Source organism: Eurosta solidaginis, chromosome 3 (genome assembly GCF_040869045.1).
Source record: "Eurosta solidaginis isolate ZX-2024a chromosome 3, ASM4086904v1, whole genome shotgun sequence".
In the NCBI taxonomy this organism is placed as follows: domain Eukaryota; kingdom Metazoa; phylum Arthropoda; class Insecta; order Diptera; family Tephritidae; genus Eurosta; species Eurosta solidaginis.
Window position 1 is genome coordinate 217,771,259 of NC_090321.1, and position 25,301 is coordinate 217,796,559.

Consider the following 25,301-nt stretch of genomic DNA (forward strand, 5'->3'; position numbering starts at 1 on the left):
GCTCTAATTTTAAGCATTATAATATACTTGTGAGGAATAGAAGGGTTTGAGCTCAAGATTTGCATCGAATGCACGCTCGTTTTTTGGCAGTGATGTCAAGTGTATCTTAGATGATTATTATTCTCAGGGTTGCGGGTCGGCTGTTTCTTTACGCCACGCACAGGCGCGCTTGTAGGTTTCTAAGGTGCGTGATTAGAAGTTTTATGCAAATTTTTACGACTGCTATGCGGAAAAATAATAGACAGCTTCATTCTAATTTCGAAATGCATAAAAAAGAATGAATTATTTATTATATATTATAATTATATATTGTACAGACAAAAATACTATTTTAGGTGCAGCAAAATCCGAATGCAATTCTTTTTTTCAAAAGTTAATCGACCCAAATTTTGCCGCCCTAGGATTTAGCCAATTTTGCCTATATGGTAAATCCGCCACTGGTGGTATGCCCTGGTTGGCCTGTAAAGCCAGTCTTTAATTACGGCTGACGTCGGTATGCTCTACATTTATGGGTTTTCTTCGAAATTCCTGTTTACCAACCAATGTTGAAGATATGCTTCCCCATTTTATTGCCAGGCGTCTAAAATTCACCCTGATCTAGCCAATCTAATCACTTATATCAATCTCGTAAATGAATCCGAAAATAGTCATATAAGAAGCAAATTATGAGCTGCTTATGAGCCTTAAACTCTTATTTAAGCTCATATAATGTATGAAATTAAGCTCGTACCGGTCGACCATCGCAAGAAGGAAAACACATTCATTCCATAATCATAAATGAGCTCATAATGAGCATAAACGATTCATATCCGGACTCCTTTCTGGTTTTTTTTTGACTCCGATTGTTTGCTGGGGAAAGAAGGCATGGCTTGGCATATAAAGGTGCTTTAAGTGTATGCAATCCCCAGAAATAATTGATAGAAAGAAGCGCACATCTAAATTGAGTACCCGGGCATATGGGTTAAGATATAAATGAAAAAGGAGATGGGCTAGGTAAAAAGGGCACATCCGTCTTGTACCGGAGATGTCCCAATCAGATTAAACGATTAAAGAAAAACAGAGTTGCATATGATTGACCAATCAGGTAAGGCGTGGAACCTAGCGCGGGGCTGCTTACACTTTGCATGCATCTTTTGCAGGTCTCACGACTTATCTAAGGTTGTAACTTTAATCATTAAAATAAAAAGAGAGGACTGCGTAGGCTTATGGTTGGTATTCTGACTCGGCACTGTCCTCTAGCGTAACGTGCTTTTAAAGTAGGCCTAATCAATGATAGTAAATGTAGGCAGTGCGGGTTGTAGGATCAAGCACGTTTTATGGCCATGTGCTCGCCCGCCTGAGAGTCCAGCTATCAGGAGTGGTATAGCTATCACAGAGTTTATAGCAACAAGTGGCAAAAGTCCTAAAAAGCTTCAAGTATTTACCAAGATGGTGTAGCTACTTTATAATGTTAGTTCTGGTTTTCATAGGAGTATTCACTTTGATCGTTGAGCAAACTTCTCGTAACACTGTGAGCTCATTCAGTCTATGCTATGCTCTCGCGGACCGTTTAGTACAACCTAACCTAAGTATTTACCCTGAAAAGACCGTTCACTTAGGGCGTCACATGGTACATATGTACATTGTACATCTAAAAATATCCCAGAAAATAAGAAAATCGGATATAATATATTTGTAAGTATTAAGCTCGGTCGATTTATTAACCTATATCGCGCCATCGATTTTTCGATAGGTTTTGGGCTCAGGAAAAAAAGTTCTACTAAGCATATCCAAAAAAATAATTTTCGAGCCTGCAAAATTTGAGTTTTTTGACTTTTTATACTCAGTTGAGCAGAGTTCACAGAGTATATTAACTTGGATGGAACTTTGGATAACGGTTGGTTGTACAGGTATAAGGGAATCGAGAAAGATATAGACTTCCATATATAAAACTCATCAGGATCGAAAAAAAATTTGATTAAGCCATGTCCGTCCGTCCGTCCGTCCGTTAACACGATAACTTGAGTCAATTTTGAGGTATCTTATTGAAATTTGGTATGTAGGTTCCTGGGCACTAATCTCAGATCGCTATTTAAAATAAACGATATCGGACCATAACCACGATATATACCTCCGCCTTGAAAACTAAACCTCTTTCACCCAAAAATAAAATAGTTTCCAAAATTATATATACAATTTCTTTCCACTTTTGAGTTTCAGTGATTAGGTGTTTATTGATAAGTGTATCATTGTGGCTTCCTTTTGAATTAGATTTTGTAAAGATAGCCATTGAATATAACATTTAATGTGATCTTGAGTATTTTCGTGTGATGGCAGTTTACCGTATAGCTTCTTCCATACCTGGAATTTCGAATATCCGCCAGGACAACAAATTTTAGGTTGATTTAAAGTATTGGTGCTTAACAGACGACATCGTAGGCAATAAAAAGCATTGCTACTGGCACTCCACACTAACCAGTAACCCTCCACTTTCTCTCCATATGGCAAGATTCTGTTTAACAACGAGGTAGGAAATGCCTCGTCATGACAATCACACGGAAAAGTAACAGGACACTTTTGAAAACCTCGACGAATTATTTCATTGACTTCTTCAGATCGCAAAAACTCATTATTCATGGTACCGATATCGAAGTCGTTTAAATAATCTGGACTTTGATACAGAGTTGGTGGTATTGTTGGAAGACTTTTTGAAGATGAACCTTCATCAGTGTCACCACGAAAACTTTACGATTTCGGATTCATGTAAACATAAATTTTTGTATGATGTTTTTATTGTCTCCTCACTGCTCGAAGGCCCAGGCAAAAAATCATTATCAATATTCGTTGCTTTTGAAATTCGGCTTAAAATTTGCACATGGAACAACTAAAGACTCTCCTGAATTAAGAAAAAAATAAATGTCTTAATACCTCTAAATCGCGGGCCGCCTGGAAATCCCAGGCCCGGGGAGAATTTCCCCATTCTCCCTCCCCTCTCGTCAGGTCTGCATAGCTCTGAATATATATTTGCATACGTACCTACTATGTCATGGGTTAATACACTATGACGTGAAGTATCATTTGTGGTTTTGTTTTGTGTTTAAAAATAAATTCAGAATACTTTCGTATCTATACGACAACGATACGAACTTACGTACTATGGGAACTTTAGAAATTCCATTGTGCAATAAATTTGTATTAAATATACATACATACATATATATAGTGTTTCGCCACAAACAATTCGTGCGAACATTCACATACTGTCAGCGGAAGTCCCAGGAAACCTGCAGTTTCAACAGGGTTGGACCAAAGCAATTGGTTTAAGGGCGTTGATTCCACCTTGCTTTTGAAAAGAGGGTTGGTGTCATGCGGGGACAAGTTACAAGCAGGACATACATATATTTGGGTATGTCGGGGTTGATTTTGTATAACTAAGATCGAAGTTGAACTAGATACGCGCGTCTCCCTCGGTAGGTTGTTTTCTTCAACTGCAAGTTTCGGGTATTTGCCTTTATTAAGAACGGATGTCCCTTAGTGCCTTTTCATGCGCATTTTTCTCGTACGACTTAGTTCTTAAGTATCGGAGTTCTTGATAGTGCTTAGGGAGAGCACTTCTTAAGTTTCTGGGACGGATGCCTCTTCAACCAGATGTCTGTTGGGAAGCCCAGCTTTCTGGGTACTCAGCAGAAACTGTTTGTTCTCTCCTTTAAGTAAAGATGATGTTCTGTACACAACATAAGACGACATCCCGTAGCAGTTCTGAGCTCGGTGTATTTTACAGGCCTAAAGTTTCCTCCAGTATGTTACTTTTTAGGATCAGCGACCACATTGGAGACGCGTAGCATAAAAGCGGTCGGCCAATTGCTTTATTATTGGCTATGAACGTTTCTTAATCTTTGCCACAAGTGGTGTCGGCAATATATTTGAGGATTTTGTTACGGCTCTCACGCCCGTCAAAATATAGGACCTAATCGAAAGTCTCACCCATTATTTTTGACAGTCGGCAGCGTAATGCTATTGACGTGGATATCCAATATAATCGACATTTGCTTTGTGTACGTTATAAATAAGGTCGCCGATGATTTGGTCGGTAGCAGTGTCAGATTTCGCGAGGAGAATAAACTGGAAAGTCTAGAGAAGTAGTCGTTCATGTTATAGCATAGTTCATAAATGGATTTTCCGGACACCTTTTGCTAATATGGTGCAATCATCGACGTAGCATACAATGGTAAATCCTGCTGATAGAAAAGGGAGCTTCGATATGTAAATGTAAAACAAAAGTGGAGATAGGACATAACCCTGTAGTATTTGTTCTAGATTCTTCTTCCTGTCCCAATGCTTTCGTTCACACAGATGATTTGCATTTCTTCTTCTTAAACTGGGAGAAAGTGTGGACACTTCCAAGTCTTGCAGTAACGTGCTGTGATTGACGGAGGTGCTACTATGCAATTATTGCTGCTGTTTGCGGTAAAATAAGTGAGCAGGATGGCTTCAAGGGTCTTGGCTACTCACGATAGGAGAGATATCGGGCGGCATGAGTCTTATAACGTTAGCTGGTTTCCAATTCATTAGTAACGGTATCACCCACGCCATTTACCATTTTTTAGAAATGACGGTAGCCGGTACCCTCAGCAAGCGCTGTCATATCAGTGTAACCCCAATTAATTTGGTGCGAACCATCCACTACCAGCAACTATTCTGATGTTATTTCGCCGTAAAAGTTCATATTGCAGTTACTATTTTTACTTGATTTTACATTGAAATATCCCACTTCTTGGTGGTTACACGAATCGGGCCGACAGCTTGTTTGTTTATTTGTTTATTGCCAATGTCAAGTTCACTTGGCAAGCAAACTGCCACGAGCGCTACTGCCGGAAAATAGACATTCGCGAAAATAATGTGAAAGCAACCACGTGGTGGGGGGTGCGAGCGGCCAATTGTTTTGACACCAGCAGTTGATGTTAGAATTTGGTACGGTCGCATAAACAAATTATATTTCAGTAGCATCACTTCCATTTGTGCAGACGAATTTAGTTTGTATTCCGCTAGTAAGTGGAAAGTATTTCCCGTGCGATTCATTGAAAGATTTGCTCGACAATACATTTATTTAATTAATTTGCTTTCTATCATAAATAATCCACCACAAATCATATGTTTGTGCTTATGTGTACGGGTATAAATTACTTAACAGACGGAGTAGAGCGTAACATTTTATTGACGTAATCTTTCAACAATTGAGAATGCACTTTAGCCCAACACAACAACAACAAGACCAACTACAAAGTTGTCCATATTAACCGCGAGTGAGTGAAAGATAAACAATTGCACAAATTCCAGAAGTAGCAATTTACGATATTTGTTCAATGCGCTGCATATCACTGTGTCATATTTATGCACGTGTGTTTGTGAATTCATTAAAAGAGTATTGGGCATGCGCGACAGAGTATGCAGAGAAACAAAATTATTAGCTAAAATTCAAAGCAAACACAAAACCATAGTACGGGCGGTCAAATTAAATGGGGTCACATCCTATCCCCGCTTCTGTTTAATTTCTATATATCTAAGCTACCTTCACCACCGGAAGGAGTCACAATCGTTTCCTACGCCGATGACTGCAGAATAATGGCCACAGGCCCAGGCCCAGAGATCGATGAGCTATGCAATAAAATAAACGGCTATCTCCCTGATCTCCCCAGTTTTTTTCGCCTCGCGAAACCTGGCATTGTCACCGACTAAATCTTCCGCGACCTTATTTACAACATGGGCGCCCCAAATGTCGACCATATTGAACATCCACGTCGATGGCACTACGCTACCGACTGTCCTACACCCCAAAATCTTGGGTGTGACGTTTGATCAGGATCTACATTTTGGTGCGCACGCAACCGCAATTGTTCCAAGAATTCAGAGCCGTAATAAAATCCTCAAATCCCTTGCTGGCAGTACCTGGGGAAAAGATAAAGAAACGCTCTTGACCACATACAAAGCAATTAGCCAGCCGATTACGTGCTACGCGTCACGCATATGGTCGCCAAAAACCACCCACTGGAAGAAACTACAGGCCTGCCAAAATACTGCTCTCAGAATCGCCACGGGCTGTCTTCTTATGTCCCCAGAACACCATCTGCATAATGAGGTGAGAATACTCCCCATCAGGGAGAGAAATGAGATGCTGACCAAACAGTTTCTGTTGAATACCCAGAAACCTGGGCATCCCAACAGACATCTGATTGACGAACCAGCACCGCCTAGGGGCCTAAGGAGTCATCTCCGTAAGCATTTTGAGGAAATACGGCACCTGAGAACCCAGCCGTATGAAGCGAAAAAACACAAGCAGGTCCTTGGTGAACTCCATAGACAGGCGTCGGACCTTTATGTCGGGAATTGCCCGGTGAATCCAGTACTTGAAGAAAAATATCCAGAACTCGCAGAAGAGGAACGCATACTCCCCAGGGAAATGCGTGTCACTCTTGCTCAACTTCGTTCTGGATACTGTAACAGGTTAAACTCTTACCTATCCAGAATCAACCCCGACATACAAAATGTATGCCCCGCTTGCAATGTGTCCCCACATGACACCAATCATATCTTTAATTGTAATGTGGAACCAACGCCTCTAACACCCCTTTCCTTATGGTCCACCCTGTTGAAACGGCAAGTTTCCTTGGACTCCCGTTAGAGGATATTGATGACAATTTGTAGTCGGTCGCGGCTATTAGGTGGGGCGAGCATTGCTACAACAACAACAACAACAACGGGCGGTCAATTCCATAACTGTGAAAAACTGAAAAATGTACACTCATTGAAAACTCGTTTGCACACACAATTTACACTTAAAATTTTCGTGCGATTATGTAAATTATTGTGCACATCGTTTTGCTGAATGAGCGCTGAATGTAAAAGTCTTATGTCAGTGAGAAAATACTCATCAAACGCCATGAAAACAAAAAAGTCATTCTGCAACAGTGCGTATGAGTTTTGAATGTTACAATAGTGTACACTGGCTGCCAAGAAAACTCGCGAAGTTTTTATCAGTGAGTTCTTTTGTTCACAGTTTTGCTTTACAGAATTAAAATTTCAAAGTTTACACAAATTCTGGTGTACACTTTAAAACTCACAGTTAGCGAATAGGGCCCCAGGCCTACAAGTAGGATATGTAGCAGCACCCACATACACAGCCACGCTCACTTGATAAAATGCATGTTCTTGTTCCTTTTTTTGTGGATGCTATTTGGCACTGTTGCAGCTCCTAGGTCCAAGAAAAGCTAACGAAAAATGCGTAAAATTTTTATCATAAAATTACAAAGAAATATCCTTATTTACTTTCAAACGAGCACTTAATTACATCTCTTTTTAAAATCCATATGTTTTGGACAATTGTAATTAACAAATTGTGGTACTTTATTACCAGAGACGATTGCTAAAACACGACCAAAACCGTCGGGGGAGGTATTAATAGACGAGTTTTTGCTTCGATTCCAATAATTCGAATTCCTTTTCGCCTTTGCACTATTGATAACAGGACAAAACGCGTCTTTTCATTTCTCTTTCCACATTTTTGGGCGGTTTATTGCAGTTGACCTCGGTTTCAAATTGTTTTGCGCGGAGAACTTTTGAGCCGGTAGAAAAACTTAGCACCCGTGTTTGTATTTTTAATACTGGAATAACTACGCGTCCTCAGATACCCCAATTCAAGACTTTTGTATAATTTTCTCTAGGACCCATATAGGTGTACTACATTTTCATACTAAATTCGTTCAAATAAATTTACCATCACAGCAACCCATTTCTGATATTCCGCTCCTTTTTTTGTTTCCCTGCATTGCTTTCCATTACAGCAACCCCGGTAATTTTGACACTTCGTTCAGTTCCAAACGTATGTTCCACGCAGGTTCCAATGAGTTCCACAATAGTTTGACACTGACCGAAGTGTCAAACGGCAGTGTGTTAGAAAGAGTAAGGAATTGTTCCTTCTCATACATATCATACTTGTAAACCTGTACTATGCACAAAACATTCATGGAATTCAAATGGTTGTTTATATTTTATTTATTAAAATAAAAAAGTAGCCTACGGATAATTCAATTAATATCTATACAATTATTATTTCTTATTAAGTTTAACAGCCAGCTGTATATACAACTTAAAGTTAGATAATTATAATTAAAACCTAAAATAAATAGATATATGAAATATTATTTTATATCACATTAATCATCAGCTATTGCATTGCATCTAACTGGAGACCTATCTTTTCTCTAAACGGTCCAACGGTTCTTACATTTTTTATTTCATCTGGGATGGTATTATACATTGCTAGTCCATTATTAAATACTGATTTTAAGCCCTTACTTATACGTACAGGATCCAAGTGAACTGATTTGCCTGTCTAGTTAGGTACTGATGTACATCACGGTTTCTTCTAATTAAAGATTCTAAATATTCAGGCAATAGGCCATTTTCAACTCTATAGATCAAAGTTAAAATATTTTTTTTCACTCCATTTTCTATCGATAAATATCCTAAATCTCTCAACATATTTTTAACACGTTCAGTATGATTTTTGTTTAATACTGCCCTCATACCTTTATTACAATTTTTTGCAACTTGGATTTTGCTTGTTTACTTGCCATCAATAGTATTGTGGAACAAAACTTTATATGAGGCACCAAAATCATTTTAAATAATATAATTTTTCCTGCTATCAAAATATTTTTTTCTCAGTCTACGCAGCAAGTGGACTTTCTTTGCTATTTTGCCGTTTATATATTCAACGTGTTCTTTGAAACTCAAATTACTATCTATAATTACCCTAGATACTTATATCTTTGGAACCATTCCAGCTGTGACCCTGCAGATAAAACTGATCTCACTTCAGATTCCTCCCTAAATTTCGGCTTTCCTAATACCACACATTTAGTTTTCTGCACACTAACACACAATTGCTTCATACACAACCAAAAACAGTAAGCAAATCTTCGTTAATCTTTCCAAACCCAACTTGCACATCCTTTTCCCTTAAATAAATCTGGGTATCATCCGCAAACATATGTATGGTTTTTGCAATGATGTAATACTCCTGGCAAATCATTAATATATATTATGAGGAACAACGGGCCGCAACACGTATATCTATTTACGGCTTAAAAACCCGTTTAGTCAGGGAAAATCTATATGAAACTTGGGCCCTATATAGTTAGGCCCGTCTGGAGCATAGGCAGGCTACAGCATAGGTTAGCCTATTAACGGAAAATGCCGTATATATTCTATAGAGCGGCTGGCTGGATTTTCTGTGTGCTTTTAGAAATTTGTATTTTCTCTAGGTGCCTGTCTAATTTTCTTCTAGATTAATCTATATGATATACTTACATGATCACTGTAGTGTTTTTCAGGCGTAAGTAGTAGCCGTGAGGAAAGCAGTAGAAAAACTGAAGGAGGAAGCTATTAAAGCTATAATCTCTCATACCACAACATTTTAAAGTGTGTGAGAGTGTAAGCAATCCTTGGAGACAATCGAAATTGGGAGAAATATATGTACATCTATATTGGGCTCCTGGGTATATAGTTAGCTAAACAGCTTGTAACGTACGTTCCAATAAGATTGGGCGAGATTACAAGAAGGCTAGAGCTGCACATAATCGACTGAGCTGGAAAGGCGTGAAACTAAGAGCGGGCCGCAAAATGTCGAAGATCATGTGCACGTCTTAAAACCTTATACTAACACAGTTACCATTATCATTGAAAAAAGGGCACAGTAGATTCATGACGGATATTCTTACTGGACACTACCACCTAGCGTCTCATGCTTTTAAATTAGCCCTTGTCAGTGGTAGCAGATGTAGTGAGTGTTAGTTGGTGAAGAAAACGATCGAGCACGTTTGGTGATCGTACCTGCGCTCGCAAGCGAAAACTCCAGCTGTTGGGAGTGGCACAGCTATCATATCTAGAAGCAGCTAGGAGTATAGGTTCTAGAAAGCTTCTAGTATATGCCAAGTGGACGGGGATATTTACAACAAAGGTCTTGGTTTCTGATAGGATTTTTTCAGCTTGGTTGTTTAGCAAACTTCTGGAAACACTATTGACTCATTCTATATGACGCTCTGCAAAGAGCCTGCCAAATTGTTTCCCTGGTAGAGAGTAAATGTTTCTACCACGTAGAGCCTTCTTACATTATTCCACGTAAGACGTGCGCACGCCATAGCTTAATTGAGCTATGATTCAAACATGTTCTTACTCTCAAAATTAAGTTGTTTATTTTATGAGAAAACGTTATAGCTGGATGACCTTTCCTTAATTAACTCATTACCTTAACATGTTTAAATATCGGATTTTGACCTTTTTTGGATATGTTTTCCAATTAATGTGAGTTTTTTTCGAAAATTATTTTAACAATCAGTTGAATCAGTTTTACTTTTGGACTCATTTTTTTCTGACCGACAAAAATCGACAGCGGAAAAAACTATAAAAAAAAAAGAAAACATTAAAAAATTTACATTTTAAATCTGTCCAAGTAACTTAGCTCATCAAAAAAGCTATAGCGCCCGTCAAAGTTGTAAAAAAATGTTTTGATAAGTAAATATCTTAAGAAAATTAAGACAAGACAAGGCAGATATAGTAAAGTAAAGAAACCGAAAGGGAACGCAGAAAAGGAAAGATAAGAAGTGAAAACTGAAGCCGAACCCAAAACCCAACGGCATGTTACCAAGTTTGCTATCGAAGTGTAAACGTTTTGTTATCGATAAGCTCTCGGCTTTTGATCGATAAAGTATATATAGTTATTTGCTATAAATAACAAGGTTAGCCATGAGTAATCGATTTCTTATCGACGAGTTGTCGGTTGTTATCGACGTTAAACAAGTTTTCGGTATCCTATCAAAAACTTATCAATTTATTATCGAAAAATTTTCGATTAAATGTGTATCGATAAGGAATCGATATGTTATCCAAAATGCATCAATTTACTATCGATAAGCTACCGATTTGTTATAAAAATATTTTCGACCTTTTATCAAACGGTTGTCGTATGTTATCGTATAGTTATCGGAAAGGATAGATTATATTCATCAAAAATCTATCGATATGTTTTAAAAAAGTTATTGATTTACTATAGAAATGTTGCCAATTTGTATCAGTTTGTTATCGAAAATTTATCGCCTTGGTATCAGAACTTAATCGATATATTATCGATAATCATCGATACGTTTTTGACTTATCAAAAATCTGCCGCTTTAATATGGAAAAGTTATCGGTATTATGTGGATATTACCAACTTGTCTTGCTATCGATTAGTAATCGATTTTTTATCAAAAAGTTATTTAAATGGTATTTAAAATTATCGATTTCTTATTGAAATGCTACCATTTTACTATCGGCGTGTTATCGATTTACCATTGACTATTCATCGATTTTTCATAAAACAGAACCAATAAAATTTCAATATAAGGTCGATTAGTTATGTCTGTCACCCGTTGATAACAATAAACCGATTGCTCGACTGGAATTTCGCTATCGGTAATAAGCCTGCAATAAAACAGTAGCTTTTCAGTATAGGTTGTTGCCGATCAGAAGCCTACGAAGCTCTTTTTAAACGGTTTTATTTAGCTTGAGTTGACAGGCAGGCCGCATGCACGGCCGCACGGCCGTTGTGAACGAATCTTGTAATTGAAATTTAAGTAACTTCCCGATAAGCTACAAGCTTGAAACTTGGAATATAGTTCAGAACCCGACGACAATGCAATAATAAGAAAAAAATCGCCGCTAGGTGGCGCAAGGATCGAGATATTCGCAAAATTCGCATTTGTGGTCCGATTTGGCTCATATTTGGAACACATAATACATGCAAGAATAGAAAGCGACTTATGAAAAAAAATCGCCGCTAGGTGGCGCAAGGATCGAGATATTCACAAAAATCGTATTTGTGGTCTGACTTGGCTCATGCTTGGAACACATAATACATACAAGAATGGAAAGCGACCTATCAAAAAAAATCGCCGCTAGGTGGTTCAAGGATCGAGATATTCACAAAAATCGTATTTGTGGTCCGATTTGATTTGGTCCATATTTGGAACACATAATACATACATGAATAGAAAGCGACCTATGATGCCCGATTTGGCTCATATTTGGAACAAATATTGCATACAGTCCAGTAGAAGTGACATTAAAATATTTTGGAGTTGGAGGAGGGACAAGCATACGTGGCGCAGAGTCGAGTAAATTCTTTGGAAGGATTATGTATTTAGGACATAGGTTGTAACAAATTGTCAAGAAAGATTCCTTGTAATAATGAGTCACTAAATGAACTAAATAGGATGAGAAATAATAGGCAATTAAATAAAGACTAAAAACTTGAAAATAAAATAATTAAAAAAAATTTTGAAGTTAAACGGTTTTATTGAAAACAATACTTACATGAAATAATAATAATACGAAAAGCTAGAAAATAATTAGGTAGGTGCTAGGTACTAGTCATCACACTCCTTATCAATCTAGGGCGTTGATCAGACAATTAAATAAAAGCGTTGGACGCGTCATATTTCTATTGATAGTCGATAGTCATAAGTAAAACCAACTGAACCTTAATCAGGTTATGCTACGCCTCACATTTTTAGAAATTTCACGCGCCCAACGCTTTTATTTAATTGTCTGAAAGAAAGTGAAAAATACGGAAGATTTTAATAAATATATATTCATGTAATGATTTTATTGATTTCTATAATAATGATGTAACAATTAAATTGTGTTTCGTATTAATATACAGTGGAGTCTGGTTATAGTGAATAATGATGAGGGAATAATGAACACCTCGATATAGTGAACGCCTAAAAATTTACATTGAGTACTCTAAAGAGTGAACTATCGAAAACTCGAAATAGTGAACAAAGTTCTAAACGCAACAGCAAGCATAAATTGTAAAAAAAACTTAAACAGAAATAAAGTCGGTTATTCCCCATAATTGCTCATTTTATGTTTTTACTGGAAAAGCTGCTGCTATGTAGGTATTTGGTGCCAGTCTTTATTTGTGTCTTGTCGGGTGCAAAACGCTTCTGAGTGAATGTGCACTGTTTTATGTGTTTTTTGCTAATAAATTAAGTGTTATCATGCCTATGAAGAAATTCCTTCCATTAAAGCAAAAACTTGAAATTGCTCAAAAAATCGAGAAAGGTGCTAGTGTTTCATCCTTAGCAAAGATTTATGGTGATGCGAAATCAACAGTTTCGGGAATAAAAAAATGCTCGTAGTATTATATCCCACCGGATCATATAAGCGGAAGACTCTTATGGATACTGAAGAATTTGGTGATGATAGCCAAGGCGAAGGAAAGATCGGAAATTCAATAAAAGCTACTGAAGCCATTAAAAGCTTCGATATAGCTATCGCATGGGCTGAAGCTAACACCACTGACTATGTTGGCATGCTAGTACTGAAAAGTCTACGCGGAAATGCGGTTCAAAATTCAATTTCCCAACACAAAAAGCAAACATCTATTCGTAAATTCTTTCAATGATATGTATGTATTTTTTCAAAATATTATTTTATACAAATAATCTGTTTTGTTACATAAGCAAACATGAATTTAAAGCTAATAAACCAAGTTAAAAAAATATCAAACTTAATATAGTGAACAACCTGAATACTGTAAACAGGCCTTGCAGAAATTAGTTCACTATACCCAGACTCCACTGTATATCAAATAATGAGCTTAGTGATTTGAAGGATCTGGAGATAACAATTAAATTGTGTTTCGTATTATTATACTCTTACCTTGACGCTGAACGGCTAGAACTGCTCCCGTTGACGGTCGTGATCCAAAAAAAAGTCAAACAATTGGAAAAAGGCGCTGAACTCTCAGTACAAGAGCCCTCGTTAAGTTTCCCCTTAACAAGGCTCCGGTGCTAAAAGCTCATTGCGGCAAACAGAAGGCCGTGTTTGTGTTAGTGCATATATATATAAGCTAAACTATTGGTCTATAGGCAAAAACAGGTGTGTGGACTGATTTACGAGGGTGGGCCGAAATATTTAGGTCTCGGACCTAAACAGCATCCCTAAAAAGTGTTCCAAAGATAAAAAAATCGGCCGACGCCATTACGAGCTGTGTCGAAAAGTTTAACTTGTTAAGGGAAATCAAACTGCAAAAAGAACCGAGTTTCGAAAAAAAAATCAACAAAGTTTTATTTGTCAACCAAAACAATATAAAACCAAAAAAATCTACACCATCGAAAAATTCTAATACACTTCAGAAAATTTAACCTGTGGAAGGCTACTAAATAAGCTTTGTTTTATGCCTCCTATTTTTTTGCTGAAAACTCGTTTCCTCCCTCATCTGTTGCCAAACTTGGGTATTGTAAGGTTTTTATCCAGAACTAGACGTCCTAAGCATACATTTTCGTATTTGCTTATGTGTGGTTGCATACTCTGACTTGTAGCGATTGGAATAGCCAATTGTTACAATTGAACGGTTAATGGTGAGACGGCGGCGCTGTGGTTGCGTGTGTAGATACAGTTAATAAAAACCAATATTATTTATGTTTTTGTCATTTGTTTTAATGCTTGAAACACAATGCCGAGCGACGACGTCGGGCGATGGCATTTTACAAATTACGCCCAGACATTTCGTCTACTTAAAACACAACGCCGGGAGAATTTAGAAATAAAGATGAAAACAATTAAACCTTTTTTAATTCTCTGTTTTAGCACTTGACTGCTAAAACACGCCCATAATGTTAAGAAATTAACAAAACAAAACAAAAATGTTAGGAAATTAAATTAAAAATTATATGTAATGAAACAACAAGTAAGGAAGGCTAAGTTCGGGTGTAACCGGACATTACATACTCAGTTGAGAGCTATGGAGACAAAATAAGGAAAATCACCATGTAGGAAAATGAACCTAGGGTAACCCTGGAATGTGGTTGTATGACATGTGTATCAAATGGAAGGTATTAAAGAGTATTTTAAGAGAGAGTAGGCCATAGTTCTATGGATGGACGCCATTTAGGGATATCGCCATAAAGGTGGACCAGGGCTGACTCTAGAATTTGTTTGTACGATATGGGTATCAAATTAAAGGTGTTACTGAGCATTTTAAGAGGGAGTGGGCCTTAGGTCTATCGGTGGACGCCTTTTCGAGAAATCGCCATAAAGGTGGACCAGGGGTGACTCTAGAATATGTTTGTACGATATGGGTATCAAATGAAAGCTGTTAATGAGTATTTTGAAAGGGAGTAATCCTTAGTTCTATAGGTGGACGCCTTTTCGAAATATCGCCATAAAGGTGGACCAAGGGTGACTCTAGAATGTTTGTACGATATGGGTATCAAACGAAAGGTGTTACTGAGTATTTTAAGAGGGAGTGGGCATTAGGTCTATTGGTGGACGCCTTTTCGAGATATCTCCATTAGGGTGGGCCAAGGTGACTCTAGAATGTGCTTGTACGATATGGGTATCAAATGAAAGGTGGTAATGAGTATTTTAAAAGGGAGTAAATATTAGTTCTATAGGTGGACGCCTTTTCGAGATATCGCCATAAAGGTGGACCAAGGGTGACTCTAGAATGTTTGTACGATATGGGTATCAAACGAAAGGTGTTACTGAGCATTTTCAGAGGGAGTGGGCATTAGGTCTATAGGTGGACGCCTTTTCGAGATATCGCCATTAGGGTGGGCCAGGGGTGACTCTAGAATGTGTTTATACGAAATGGGTATCAAATGAAAGGTGGTAATGAGTATTTTAAAAGGGAGTAATCCTTAGTTATATAGGTGGACGCCTTTTCGAGATATCGCCATAAAGGTGGACCAAGGGTGACTCTAGAATGTTTGTACGATATGGGTATCAAACGAAAGGTGTTACTGAGCATTTTAAGAGGGAGTGGGCATTAGGTCTATAGGTGGACGCCTTTTCGAGATATCGCCATTAGGGTGGGCCAGGGGTGACTCTAGAATGTGTTTGTACGATATGGGTATCAAATGAAAGGTGGTAATGATTATTTTAAAAGGGAGTAATCCTTAGTTCTATAGGTGGACGCCTTTTCGAGATATCGCCATAAAGGTGGACCAAGGGTGACTCTAGAATGTTTGTACGATATGGGTATCAAACGAAAGGTGTTACTGAGCATTTTAAGAGGGAGTGGACATTAGGTCTATAGGTGGACGCCTTTTCGAGATATCGGCATTAGGGTGGGCCAGGGGTGACTCTAGAATGTTTGTACGATATGGGTATCAAACGAAAGGTGTTACTGAGTATTTTAAGAGGGAGTGGGCATTAGGTCTATAGGTGGACGCCTTTTCGAGATATCGCCATTAGGGTGGGCCAGGGGTAACTCTAGAATGTGTTTGTACGATATGGATATCAAATTAAAGGTATTAATGAGGGTTTTAAAAGGGAGTGGCCCTTAGATGTATATGTGAAGGCGTTCTCGCTATATCGACTAAAATGTGGACCAGGTGATCCAGAAAATCATCTGTCGGGTACTGCTAATTTATTTATATATGCAATACCACTAACAGTATTCCTGCCAAGATTCCAACGGCTGTTGATTTTGCCTTGTAGAACTTTTTCATTTTCTTCTACTTAATATGGTAGGTGTCACACCCATTTTACAAAGTATTTTCCAAAGTTATATTTTGCGCCAATAAACCAATCCAGTTACCATGTTTCATACCTTTTTTCGTATTTGGTATAGAATTATGGCATTTTTTTTCATTTTTCGTAATTTTCGATATCGATAAGTGGGCGTGGTTATGGTCGGATTTCGGCCATTTTTTATACCAAGATATAGTGAGTTCAGATAAGTACGTTGGCTAAGTTTAGTAAAGATATATCAGTTTTTGGTCAAGTTATTGTGTTAACGGCCGAGCGGAAGAACAGATGGTGGACTGTGTATAAAAACTGGGCGTGGCTTCCACCGATTTCGTCCATTTTCACAGAGAACAGTTACTGTCATAGAATCTATGCCCCTACCAAATTTGAGCAGGATAGGTAAATTTTTGTTCGATTTATGGCATTAAAAGTATTCTAGACAAACTAAATGAAAATGGGCGGAGCCACGTCCATTTTGAAATTTTATTTTATTTTTGTATTTTGTTGCATCATATCATTACTGGAGTTGAATTTTGACTTAATTTACTTATATACAGTAAAGATATTAAATTTTTTGTTAAAATTTGAATTAAAAAAAATTTTTTTTTAAAAAGTGGGCGTGTTCTTCATCCAATTTTGCTAATTTTTATTCAGCACATATATAGTAATAGTAGTAACGTTCCTGCCAAATTTCATCATGATATCTTCAACGACTGCCAAATTACAGCTTGCAAAACTTTTAAATTACCTTCTTGTAAAAGCGGGCGGTGCCACGCCCATTGTCCAAAATCTTACTAATTTTCTATTCTGCGTCATAACGTCAACTCATCTACCAAGTTTCATCGCTTTAACCGCCTTTGGAAATGAATTATCGCATTTTTTCGGTTTTTCGAAATATTCGATATCGAAAAAGTAGGCGTGGTTATAGTCCGATATCGTTCATTTTAAAAAGCGATCTGAGATGAGTGCCCAGGAATCTACATACCAAATTTCATCAAAATACCTCAAAATTTACTCAAGTTATCGTGTTAACGGACAGACGGACGGACGGACGGACGGACGGACGGACGGACATGGCTCAATCAAATTTTTTTTCGATACTGATCATTTTGATATATGGAAGTCTATATCTATCTCGATTCCTTTATACCTGTACAACCAACCGTTATCCAATCAAAGTTAATATACTCTGTGAGCTCTGCTCAACTGAGTATAAAAAATTGGTTTTTGTATATTATGTTTTCTTTTTTTATACTTAAAAAATTGAACAGGAGCAACCCTTGGGATGTTTGTCGTCATCAGTGTCCTGCGGCGACCATAGAAATAAATCTATCACCGCAAAATGACGTCGCGTAAATTTCGCTCTTGGCGTTCTATGTGTTCACCTTCATGTAATTATGGGGATTCTATTTTTGACAAGGCGATGTTCGCCGCGTTTATTTCGCGGCGTCAGGGTATTGTGTTTCAAGCTTAGTGTTCATCATCATTTAATTGTTGAAATTGAGTCTTATTTGCCGGTATTGACTGATACGATTCGATTTTGCAACTCTTGGTTAGCACCGTTTTATCGACGTTTTGTCATTGTTCGAAAACGGTTTGATGTGTGCGGACGTGTACCGGTAATTGTTCACTCCATGTGTACGTTGGTCATTGAGTTTGAGTCGGGCCGGTTAAACAAACAAAAGGAGTAAAAAGTGTGTGAAAAATCCTTCAGGATATTAATTGATATCCTATTACAACCATTAGACAAATGAAGTGATGATATACCTATAAGTATATGAAAGTTTTACAAAAATTCGATATACTCGTATCTTAAAGCTTTGAATGGACATACATATGTAGAAATATGTACGTATAGTGAAACCTAGATATGTTCACGTGGTAACGGAACTTGGATAAAGATAAATTTTAAAGGAAACCAAGTTTAATTTTAAAATTTTGGTTTTAACCAGCTGGCGTCCGTATCGGGTCTAGCGTCCTTTTAATTTATATCGACGAATTTCAACAACCTTGTGCTTTAAGAAAAATTGGAATAATATCTGCCAACACACAAAAGTTCCACTGCAGAAACACTTTCCGATGATTTCAATTGCGGAAAAACTTTTCACCAGCCCCATATAAAATTTTACCAATTTTTTACGGGTTTTACTCGAAATTTGAGAGATGTTAAAGCTTAATGAACCTTAAATGCGTATTCGTAACCCTTGAAAAATACCTGTTGGCATTGTCAAGCGTACGCACTAAATTTTTCACGTGAAACTTAACGTTACAATGAAATCAGACTACAATGAAATTGGACATCTCTTCACACAAAATGATCAGTATACCCCGATAATATGTAATACTCCTATATTGCTACAAAAGGCTAGGTACATTCCCAAACATCAGAGTGCCGATATATTGGTGTTTAAACGTTTTTGTTTTTGTATTCAATAATCGAATGTACCTAAATTTAAATTTTTTCTTGTCACACTTCCCAGCCAGCATTTTTTGAAAATTTTGATCAAAAAATATTTAAATATCATACATACCCCAAGATGATTAAAAACGTTCAAATTTAAAAGCATTTTCTGTTCGAAAATTAACGTATCGTCGGGAGAAAAATGTACCATAAATGTGATTATTCTTGAATAATCATTTATGATTCCTATTTCGAAACGCTTTTTATTCATATTTGGTATCATTGTAAAATTTAGCTTTAATAGTTTTAGAGAAATATTTGACTGCTTTTCACAATAATTTTCTGATCATATTCGTGAATATATTTCAATCGTTTTGTTTGAGACTTTTGAATCATTTTTGAATGCCTTTATAATGCATTTATTCTTCATATCTCATTCAAAATAGGATACATATAATAATCTTATTTCATCAGGGGAAGAAAGCATGTGAAAGTGAGCTATTCGAACCACAGCTAACTCGCAAACAAACTTGACCGATATACAACTGTGACTACAAGTGTTGGGGAATATTCGTTCACGAGCAGCATTACATTATTTTTGTCCTGAAGAATGTCTTTTGCATAAATAAAAAAATGTTTATATATTTTTTCTTAGCTTCATGATTGCAAAAATATGTATTTGTGAAAAAAATTAAATTTTTAATGAAAAGTAAAATTTCAACAAGTATAAAATTCATTATTCAGTCAACAAATATGTTCATAAAAGATTCAGAAAGCTGAATGAAAAATGAATATAAATTTTTGATCACCTAAAGTAAACACATTTGGTTGGAATATGATTCCAAAATGTGATTGAAAAACTATATTCAGTTTTTGATCATCAAAGGTAAGCATATTTGATTATTTTGTTGGTTTTTATGAAATATTAAAATTTAGTCAATAAAGGACTTCAAAAATGATTCCAAAAAGTGATCGTGCTTTTTAGTTTTTCATCATCAAAAGTATTCATATTTGATTATTTCTTTTGTTCAGTTGTATGATAACTCATTATTTAGTCAGAAAGAGTAATCAAATTGTATTGATACGTAGGGAAATTCAAACTTGAATCACCTAAATGCTGAGTGGGTTATGCTGCTACAATCGCAAAAATTTTATAGGCTGTTTTGTTTTGATTTCGAATTCAAAACACATTGCGAGCATTTTCTATTAGCAATATAGGAGTATTACATATCGTCGCCGCTAGCCAGAATCATGAATGTGTAATTTTTCCGATTTTGTGTTAGATGGTTCTTTGGATTACCCTTTAGATTCTCTAGGTTCTACTTAAACCTAGAGCTACCTACGTGCATGGAAACCCCAAGAATTTGCAATGCCATTTTCACGAATGTATAATTCAATCACACAAAGTTGAGCCAGAAAAATGAATGTGGCACATTTATGTTTCTGGCTGACAATAAGGTAATGATGTTCCTGTTTGTATGACACATTCGTTGATATGGCTAAAAAAATTTTGAAAAAAATAACAACGTCACATATTCGTATGTTCGAATTATACCGATGAAGAATTTTTAATAGCTTAATATCAAAAAAAAAAAAAAAAGAAATAGTTATTTAATTGAAGCCGTTGCTTCTTCCCGAATCATAACTAAAATACTTGGAAAAATTTTATGATAAACTGGTTATACCAAAAGAATACCATTTTTTTTATAAAAATTTTGAGGGCAACGCTTTTCTTGAAGCCAACATTTCAGAAGATTCTGATTCTGATGAGAATAAGAAATAGTTCTATGTTTGCAATAATATCTTAAATAAAAACACATTAGTGTATATGAAATTGAATTGAAGTAACTTTTTTCATTTACATACATACTCTCGACAAATCAAAGCCGCGGATGTTTTCCCAAGTACTGTGATACTCCAAATCCCAATCCGCCAACGGAATTGGCCTAGCAGGTCTTGGCTTGGCTCTAACGTTATTTAAAAATCAATCTGTAGTGATTTTTTTACGTCTTTTGAGGTTAAGGCCATACCATGACCATTTGAGCCAATTATTAGAGCTTATTCGGATTCAGCGCATCAAAATACATATAAAGCATGAGCAGATTACCCTGATCTGACTACTTTTAATTTTTTCGTATAGATGTTTTAACAAAAAGTATATATCAGCTTTTAAATTTTTGTTGTGCCAGAAAAATGAATATGCTAAATCTCGGAGAACAGAAGGGATGCGAGCAGAACAATTATCTCAGTTAAAAGAGCATAGTGTGACTATAATATATAAGTACATTTTTACACTAGAAACTAATTCTTTTAATTTTGAGACAGCAATAAACTTTGAAGCTCGATTTCCCAATATTTTCATTTTGGCACATTCATGCTTCTGGCAATCGGGCGACGACATATGAACGCAACCCTTTCAAGGTTTTTGTAGCGCAAACTAAAGCTTATATAACCCAATTGCTAGCCTCACTTGCCCCAAGTTCCCAAGGAAAAAGGAGACGGGATTGTTCGAAGGTTCATCGTGATCATATGATTGGTCTAATGTTTTAATAGTGCTATTTTCCGGAACGTAGCGCATATTCGGCAAAGGATCACTACAAAAAAATCAGCATATTCAAGGTCCTTAAGATAACACAAAAGCGTCTTGAAGTTGATCGACTTTTTGCTGGCGAATATGCTCCTAAAAGGAAGAAAAGGGCTTTGTAAGGCAAATAAAAGGACATAATACATAGGAATAAAATAGGAGTTTTTGAGAACACGAAATTCTGCAGGTTTGCATCAAATGCACGTATTAGGAAGGATACACTTCACTTTTGGCTCCCTAACGTTATCCGCTTTATTAAGAAGGCAGTGAATAGCTTACGGAAAGGATTTCAGTTTCTACTACCGCTAATTTTCTTAGCAAAGACCTCTCTTTCCTCAGCCTTCTTATACATGATGAGTATATCTGCCTGCTGGGTATAATCATTATGGGTTTCCCAGCCAATCACAATTCATCAAAATTTGCAACCGTACCCGAAACTTCAGATCAAGAAGCAGCAAGTTGTATAGGTCTTAGAGAGCCTGTCAAGGCAACGTAGTTATATTCTATCATAATTCCTTGTTTTTGATAGGATCGTTCAGCAAACTTCTATTATGGACACATTCAGTCTATGTGAGATCCACACCAAAAATCTCCATTTTGGACTTCCCCCTATGCCGGAAAAACTAAGCTAACTCTACCAGCTAACAGTCAATTATTTATTCGGTTGACAGCACAGCTGGTCGAATAGTTATTACACCGCGGCATACTCAACTCTTGTACAGAACGTAGACATATTCCCTTAAAAACTCATAACGCTGTTATTTATCTTAGAAATAACTCTACCGAAACAGCATGTAAGCTGGTCCTATCGTTAGTAGGTTAGAGTATCTCTTGACTGGATATGTCATCTGAGACGTGGGTGCTTCATATGTATCCTTCAGAGGATCAAGCTTTAACAGTATCATAAAAGTCTACGAAGTACAAAAGCTTCTGCAACCTACTTATCTATATAGTTGGAGGCATTTTCCTTAGACTCTTTAATAATGAAGTTGAGAGTTAAGAATCAAAAAGAAGAGTTGCGCTAAAAAAAGATGAGTCCATCTTCCTCTTAAAATTCAAAGTTATGTTAATTAGTGGCGTGGGATTGGTTCGAGCTAAGGTAGCATTTAGCTAATCCAGGTTCTAGTAACTAGAGCTCCTACTTTCTTTACCAAAGAGAACATGAAAATTTGTGTGGTGTCAGGAAAATTTGTGAGCTGGCTATTACCCAAATGACTGGTAAATTGAATGAGCTACGAATCGGTAGGAAGTGAATTTTGTCTAGTGCCAGCTCTACTGTTGGATGCCAAATGGACAGCCCGTATTCGTTGGTTTATAGGTGACAAAGAACGACTGAAAAGTGAACAATAAAGTAGTGGAATTGGCAAACGATGCTCCGATACGCGATGGCTACGGGGTGGTTGTCAAAGTTGACGGCGAACTGTGAGCGGGTAGAAAAGTCACCTGTGTTTATTGCCAAAGTTATCGGTGGATACACAAAATGCAATTTGTGTTCAGCGGCCGTACACTGTAAGTTCTCTTTTTGAATTGGCCGAAAAGCTGACATCGGTTGCTCTAACTAAGCCCATTGATAGTCCTTTGCCAGTACGTTCCGGTAACAAGCACCATTAAGGGGAAAGTCCGACCATATCTGTCTAGGTTATGCTCTGACAGATTTATTCCTCAATCTCGAAAGGGCACCAAGGTTCGGATGCTCGATACCTAAATATATTTCTAAAAGCATTGATGGAAATTTTTCGGTTTGTTTAGTTTGAAATGCAAAAGTTTTATTTGAAATGAAAAACGTTTCGCTTGGAATGAAAAAAGTTTTATAAGCAACTAGAAGACCCGGCAGACGTTGTCCTGCCCTAAATTTGGCCTATCTGCATACATTTTAATAACCTTTTTCCGCTGACTCTGCCCTCCCCCCTCTTCACTTTTTCCTAACTCTTTTATTCACTCCTCCCTCTGTCTTTTTCGCCTCATCTACCACCATCTTCGTCTCATTCTATCTCTTTCTCAATCTCTTTCTCTCTTATCTCTTCTCTCAATTTCTTCTCATTCTTCTGCATCCCTTATTGCCTGTCCCAGAGGGTGGTATGTATTTTATTCCAGTCCCAGTCCCAGACCCACTCCGAAACTCAGTCTCAGTCCTAGTCCTAATCCTAGTCCCAGCCCGTCTCTGGATAATATATTACTCTGTACTAAGGCACTCATCAACAGCTTTCATTTGATATCCATATTTTATAAACACTGTCTAGGAATTCACTGGCCCACGTTTTGGCCTATATCTCGAGACACTAGTCACCCAGGAGTATGAAAATTACCCTCTACACAACTAAAGATTCTCCTGAATTAAAAAAAATGTCATAGTACCTCTAATTCGCGGGCCCCCTTAGAAACCTCCACCCTATCGGCGGGCCTGGTAATGTGCTATACTTGACATCATTCGCTATAATATTTTTTATTGATAAGCAGGTTGTTTAATTAAACACCAAGCAATTACACGGAAGGATATCCGTACCACCTGAAAATATGAGTGCCACTGCGTATACGTAGCATTTTATTATTACGTATAAACAAATAAAAAAATGTTCAATAAAATAATATTGCGACTATAAAGTGAGATATAACCTATCCTATCTCTCAAGTTAGATCAAACTACACATGGGGTGCAAAACAAATTCAAAATCGGTTCAGTAGTTTAGAAGTCCATCGCGCCCAAAAATGTTGTGACACGTGTTTTTTATATATTAAGATGAAAACAGTTTTGTTTGCAATGAAAATGGTTTCATTAGAAATGAAAAAAAGTTTTCTTTGAAATGATAAAAGTTTCATTCGCCCAGAAAATGTCAGAATATTTGAGCAGATATACCAACAACAAAAGCTGGGATAGGGGTCCGATGGAACTGAAACCATTTCACTATTTAAAGCGGGCGAGAAGAAATATATAACACCAACCATAAAAATTGTCTATGCTTCTAAAAAAAACTAGTTTGCAAAACAACCTGTTTTCCTTCAAATTGGGAAGCATCAAAATAACGGGGAAGAGTCAAAACAATGGCAATGTTCATAGACACATACAAAAGGGTCCAATGTTTACAATGACCTGATGATAGATGTCGCTATGCTGTGAAAATGGCATAGAAGTGGAAATCCAAGCAGACAACAAATCACCGCTTTGATGGCCGAATTATTGATGAACGATTTGGCGTATAACAACCCACGATAATGGATCTACATACCCAGCTATGGCAGTTGTCTATAAAATTCTCTTTCTTGTAATATTTATTAACCCTAGTGAGATAACGTACGTCTGTACGTTCAGTAGTCACTTTTTTGTTTGCTGAAATATATAAGATTGCTTTTTTTTAAATACGTCTAAGAGACGTATCGTTATCTTTTAAGTGACTACAAATTTTATATGTAATTTTTGCCTAAAATGGTAATTTTAGCTAATATTTTTTTAAGTATAATTTAAAACAGTAAATTCATTAAACTGAAGTACAAAAAAATGTATTTTATTTTAATTTTTTTTGCTATAAACTGAGGTCCTTCGAAAAAGACTGATTTTTGTAAGGACAAGTCCAAGACAAGTCAAACTTAATTTTTAATATATTAAAAAAAAACAATATTTTTCTTTAAAATACATTTAAAACAAGAGAATATATACCAAATAAATGAGTAAAAAAAAAAAAAACAAAAAAAATGTAAGTTTTTTTATATCTTTAGGGGTCCTTAAACTTGAACACGTCTCTCAGACGTACATTATCTTTCTAG

The 25,301-nt window shown here is 36.7% G+C and overlaps 1 protein-coding gene across 9 annotated transcripts in view; it reads left to right on the top strand.

Annotated features, from left to right (window-relative positions):
- Window positions 1–4,028: 4,028 nt before the first annotated feature.
- Window positions 4,029–25,301, top strand: part of LOC137245061 (facilitated trehalose transporter Tret1-2 homolog) — a 46,027-nt gene continuing 24,754 nt past the window's right edge. The window contains exon 1 of one of the 9 annotated variants that reach the window (XM_067775099.1): window positions 4,029–5,286. The gene's annotated coding sequence lies outside the window, so the exon portion shown is untranslated. The other 8 variants (XM_067775098.1, XM_067775104.1, XM_067775105.1 and 5 more) reach the window with 8 other exon arrangements.